We start from the raw sequence: 5785 nt of genomic DNA on the forward strand, positions 1-5785 counted from the left end.
GTCATAAATCAATACAGTTAGTAATTATGTTGATGGGAACATCCAGTGGGAAGGCTATAGCCAGGTGGGCAAATGTCATCTATAGGTTTAGATATATAGCATTCTTAGCTTTAGGGTTGGTAGAGGCTCAAGGTCTGCTAAGCTTACTGATACATTCTCAGAGATTTATCTAGTAGTCATGAGTTGTTAGGTCAGACACAGCGGTTGCTAATAAATGACTAATAAAAGGAACTAAAGAAGACCCAAGATAATTTTTGCTCTCAATTTGCAACATTTGATCTCTTCACAATCAACATGTTCCAGTCAGCCAAGGTCAAATGGTCTGTAAGCTTCTGATATAGATGTGGCTTCTTCAGAGAGCTTAGGTTCATAACTGCCAAGATTAATACAACTACAAAGTAGTAGAGTTGGTCTTTGACTCCAAAGGCCACACCCAAACTTTCATGCCATAAGTCTCTCCAGTCATCCTCTAAATATGTATGAAGAACCTACTATGCACCAGGTACTGTTCCATGCTCATGAGATTCAGCGGGGACCAAAAACAAACAAAAAATTCCTGGTCTCATGAAACTTACTTTTAGTGAAGTCTGAGAAGCCACAAAAGTGTACCATCCAGTGTCAAGACTCCACCAACTCGACTGGTGTGATGGACATTAGTTGCTTGTTTGATTGCCAGGCATCTGTTATAGCAAGCCTGCTATCATTGGGAAATTATTCACCCTATTTGATAGATTCTGCGAAGACTGTTACTGAATGTGGCCAGCTCTCCCCTAGCCAAGCAAGGCCAAATAATCCTACCCTGGGACTTGAATCTTCAGAAAAATAGCAAAAAGATTGAAAATGGCTGGAGTTCATTCATTGTAGTGATGGTTCTGAGATGGGACCATTGAGAAGTTCCTGTTATCCAGACTCCAACCTCGGTTCTCATTCCTACCCAGTGTGAGCATTGTTCTGTAAACTTGTTCACTCTGTGAACCATCTGATATCTCTCTAGTAAAGTTCTGTGTTGAGCGAGACTGTTTTTGATACTTGTGATGAAAGAACTCTAACTCCAGATCTGGAGTTTAGAAGACAATCTCTGGATCTAGGGGCAAGAATAGTGAGAATATACTAGATAGTAATAGTGTCTCCAAAAAACTTCATTATTAAAAATTTGAGGGGCATAAGACTGGGCCAATGGACACATCCCCTACTTTTCTACTATAATTTTGGACCTTAGTTTTATACTAGTTGTCTGTACATCACAATATCTTTCCCTGAGGGATACAGGAAGCAATCTGTGTATACCCATTTGGTATGATGAATGACAAGGAGTATGCACATGTGTAAAAGTGGCAAAACAGGATTTATACCTACCTTTATGCTTCACCTAGCTAGTTTTGCTTATGTTTACCCAGCATCACAGAGGGACCAACAGGCACACAGCATTCCAGGGATTTTTTTTAAAGTTTTCTTTTGACTTTTCTGGTAGAAAAGTAGCTCAGCTCAGGATCATGGCACATGAAAAATCAGATTTCCAAGTTTTGGAGGGGATCAAAAGTGAATCATTAGATCACTCATTCATAGATGATGAGGATGATCCATTATGGTAAAGTACATGTTTTGATAAGAAGGGAGAGGTGTGGGTATATGGTGATGATGACAATAATGATGATGATAATGACTTTGGCATGGCCATGTGAGCCAAAGTTCCTGTGACAGCGAAATGCAGCAAGAATCAACTGGCACAAACACGGGGAATGCAGACCTCCTTGCTTCAGATGAAGAAAACAACAACATGAGCACATATTTGACTCGTCAAAATGTTGTGAAATGGCCACACAACCAAATGGAACAATTCAGTGTTAGAACCAGGTCTGAAAACACAGTGAGGGTCTTGGCAGGGGTGAAACGTATTGGAAAGAATGTCAGCACTGCCATTCAGTGTCGGAAATTGTAACAAATGAAATGCTACAAGATGCTGTGAAGTACCCAAAGGCTGAAATACAGGTAAAAAGTTCAGTATGCACCAATAGCCACATTCAAAGATGTATTTATTATGACACCTCTCTAGCTGAACTGAAAGCATTCATAGGTCTGCTGTACTTAGCAAGGATTTCTCATGGTAATCGCAGGTCTGTAAGAGACTTATGGAAAAGTGATGGGTCAAAATATGGCATAAAAATTTATGCCCTTGTAGATGCAAAGACTTGTTATGCTTTCAATTTAGACATTTATCCTAGAACTCAGCCATCAGGTCCTTATTCATATGGTAATAAACTGAATGATGTGAATAGACTTGTTGCCCCCATCTCCCATACTAATTGGAATGTGACATTGGACAACTGGTTTACCGGTTTCCAGTTGATGTTACATTTGCTGACAGAGCACAAGTTGACCAGCACAGGAACTGTACAAAGGAAGAAAGCAGAAATTCCAGATGAAATGTGGCAATTTCAAAAGAGAGAATTGTATAGTACAATCTTTGGATTACAGAAAGCTTTACATTGGTCTCATATATGGCAAAGAAAAACAAACTGGTACTGCTGATGTCAATGTTGCAGCATGATGCAAACATTGATAAGGAAACCTTGACAAAACAGAAGCCTGAGAGGGAAACTTTCTACAGCACAGTAGATAGCGTCGAGGTTGTTGATGAATTATGCAGCAACTATGATGTCACTCAAAACCCAAAGCATTGGCCAATAGTTGTGTTTTACTCAATCCTAAACATGTGTGGTGATATAAATATTATGACAGTTTATAAAGAAAATATTAAGTGCAAAATACCATGGAGAAATTTTCTTATGAGATTAACAGTAGTACTCGTAGGAGATCATTTACAGCAGGGAAATCCAAAATGTTTCTGCCCAAGGAACTATGCAAAAATCACAGTGTACACTGGTGAGCTGACAGGAGATCAGGCAGGCACAGCATCTCAAAGACCTACTACAACAACAGGAAAACAAAAAAGATGTCAACTGTGCCTACAAAAAGGACAGGGAAACAAAACGTACATGCTATCAATGTAAGTGATGATTGGTATAGAACATGGAATTTTCATGTTTGAAGACTGCTTTGGTTATGACAGTTGAAGCAAAGATTATTTTTGTTGTAGAGTTGTATCAGTATTTTCATTGTAGTTCACATAGGTTTTTATTTTTGATGTTAGTTTTTAGGTTTGTAAGCAAGTAAATAACTGATATGAAAATGTCAATGCACTTATTGTTATTATTATTCTAAGCACTTATTACATATTTGATTTGATTTGATTTGATTTGATTGACATCTTACTTCCCTGCTAAGTGCATGTTGTACAATATAGTAACAAGCTCCTGACAAAGCAGCAAGAGAAGAGAGGTGACAAGACTGTCACATAGGAAAGGAAAGCCAAGCACACGTGCTGTCAGTGTAAGTAAAACACGTGTGTGGAATGTGCTGTTGACATGTACACAGACTCTTAGGTGTGATAATTGAAATAAAGATTATTTGTTTTAAAAGTGTTATTGGTATTTTCATTGAGTTCATATAAGAATTTATTCCTGTTGTTCTTTTTCAGACTTAATGCACCAAAAAACAATAGATATTGAAAATTTTGATGCCTTTTATAAACTTGATAAACATTAAAAACTCAATACTTTCATTTTTGTGATTTTTTCCTGTTAAGTACTCATTGTGTAATATAATAAAATTCATAAACTTAATAATTTATCAATAGAAATATTCTAAAGAATAAACATGGTTCTGTACCTTGGTGACAAAATTAGTCTTATGTCCCAATTAACTTCATTTTCAGTTTTTAAATTTGCACAACCCATAGTTCTTTAAAGTTTTAAACAAGAACAGTTTCAACCCTCCTTTTCCTTTTCCACATAAAAGTACTGAAGCCAACACTAAAAACAGTGACTGAGATAACAGTCACTGTGACAACAAAAAGGCAACACAGGAAAAAAGAACCAGGACAACCAGTGACACTGACAGCGGAGACTGAGACATAATAGCACCAGTTAATAAAACTAGAGAGAAACAAGGCCACACAGAAGCTCACCCATCAGCACTGAGACTGAGCTCAGACGAGGCCAGCAGGGCATATTTAAGACAAGGCAGATTCCAAGGACTTCTTGAATGAAAATCTGTGTGGCTGGGGTCAGGAATTGTAACATTTGTCCACTTCCCAATGATTTTGAGGCTCACTAAAGTTGCATAACCATTCTGTTCATTGCTGGGCAGGAGCCCAGCAAAGGATGTTTGTGTAAGTGTAACAAGCAGTCATCTGAGCTGACTGAAATGCAGACAGATTTAGAAGGCATTGGGTGGAGCTTGAGGTTCTGCATTTCTAACCAGTTCCCAAATGGAGACTAGATAGGTCACAAAATCTGGGCGAGACTAAGCTGGAGGCAGAAGGCAAGAACCCACGAGTGAAGCTGTGAAGTTGACAGAACCTGATACTCATTCTTGGCAAACTGACAGGATGAAATCTCAGAGCCTGCAAAACCAACCCCTAAGCTTGTTAACCACCACAATGTCACCATCCATCTGACTTAACGTGCAAAGCCTCTAAGGCAGCTCTGAGACGCAATCCATTCATTAAGTCCTCAAACAGTTCCTCCACCTGACGCAGTTGCTCTGATTCCTTGCTCAGCAACATAAGATGAAACAAAACCTAAAGGTGATTCTTAAGTTCAACCTAATGTAATAGGGAGCTTTGCTATTAATCAGAGCACAAAGTATTCTTCGTAGGTCCTTGAGGCTGTGTAGATAATAGCTCCATGCCTAATAAAATTGCATCCCATAGTGAAAATAAAAGTGACTAGGAAGTTGACATAGGGGTTGGGAGGATCACTGAGTGGTACACCACTTACCTAGCACACAGGAGGCCCTGAGTTCAAGCCCATCACTGCCAAAAAAAAAAAAAAAAAAAAAAAAAAAGCTAACATAGGCAGTTTCCAAATGATGTGTATAACAAAATCAAATTATTCTGCAGAGCTTGTGAATATTTAATTACTAGCTATAGCCCTTCCCTTTCTATTCATTGATGTGTTTGATGGTAATTACTGCTCAGGTACTGTGCTAAGCACTGGCATATATACAGACAGTGGATGGCCCTGGGGGCCTGGCCAAGACACTTGGAAATTGAGTCTGGCAAATAGTTGAAAGGAAATTATAGAATCCACTCCACTGCTGGACTTCTTTATTAAGGGAAGACTAAGGGCAAAGCTAAGAACAAAGGCAGAGTTTCGAATGGTAGGGAATAAACACCAGGTGGTCTGAGCTGCAATCGAAATGTGAGTTACACAAAAATGGATTTGGTCTTTTGAAGAGTCATTTCCATGCAGGATTTCAATGTATGCTGCTCCGCATAAAGCAGGTATTGAATAGCCACTATACTGGCCATTTGCTAAGGCAGATCTTTATTGAGTTGATGTTTATAAGCATCGGCAGCATTTGAAGGGTTAAGGAGAAGAACCTGGGAGAGGCTCTTGTGTTTTATCTCCACACACAGAGAAATGTCGCCAACCAAAAATATGGGAAACTCTTTTTTTAAAAATTTTATTTTACTTTAAAGAGAGTAGTAAATGAGAAACAAACAAACAAACAAAAATAAATAGAACAGTAGCAGCATAGCAGCATCATGAACATAAATCAGAGCAAGGACATTCAAAGTGATACAGGGTCTTACGACAAACTAATACAAATCAACAGTGGTTGTTCCATTACATATCGCATTCCAGAACTACATTGCTCAGATTATCAGATGTAGGAATGAAAGATTGCTCAAAACATTAAAGAGAATAAGAAAATAATT

At 38.4% G+C, this 5785-nt stretch overlaps 1 long non-coding RNA gene across 1 annotated transcript in view; it reads right to left on the bottom strand.

Annotated features, from left to right (window-relative positions):
• Positions 1 to 4230, bottom strand: part of LOC102021906 — a 14079-nt gene extending 9849 nt beyond the window's left edge. Inside the window, exon 1 of the long non-coding RNA XR_261550.2 lies at positions 4028 to 4230. This is a non-coding gene — a long non-coding RNA (uncharacterized LOC102021906). The remainder of the gene's footprint in view (positions 1 to 4027) is intronic.
• Between the last annotated feature and the right edge of the window lie 1555 nt (positions 4231 to 5785).

The sequence above is a fragment of the Chinchilla lanigera genome, unplaced genomic scaffold, assembly GCF_000276665.1.
Source record: "Chinchilla lanigera isolate Chin_1 unplaced genomic scaffold, ChiLan1.0 scaffold00032, whole genome shotgun sequence".
Classification (NCBI taxonomy): Eukaryota; Metazoa; Chordata; class Mammalia; order Rodentia; family Chinchillidae; genus Chinchilla; species Chinchilla lanigera.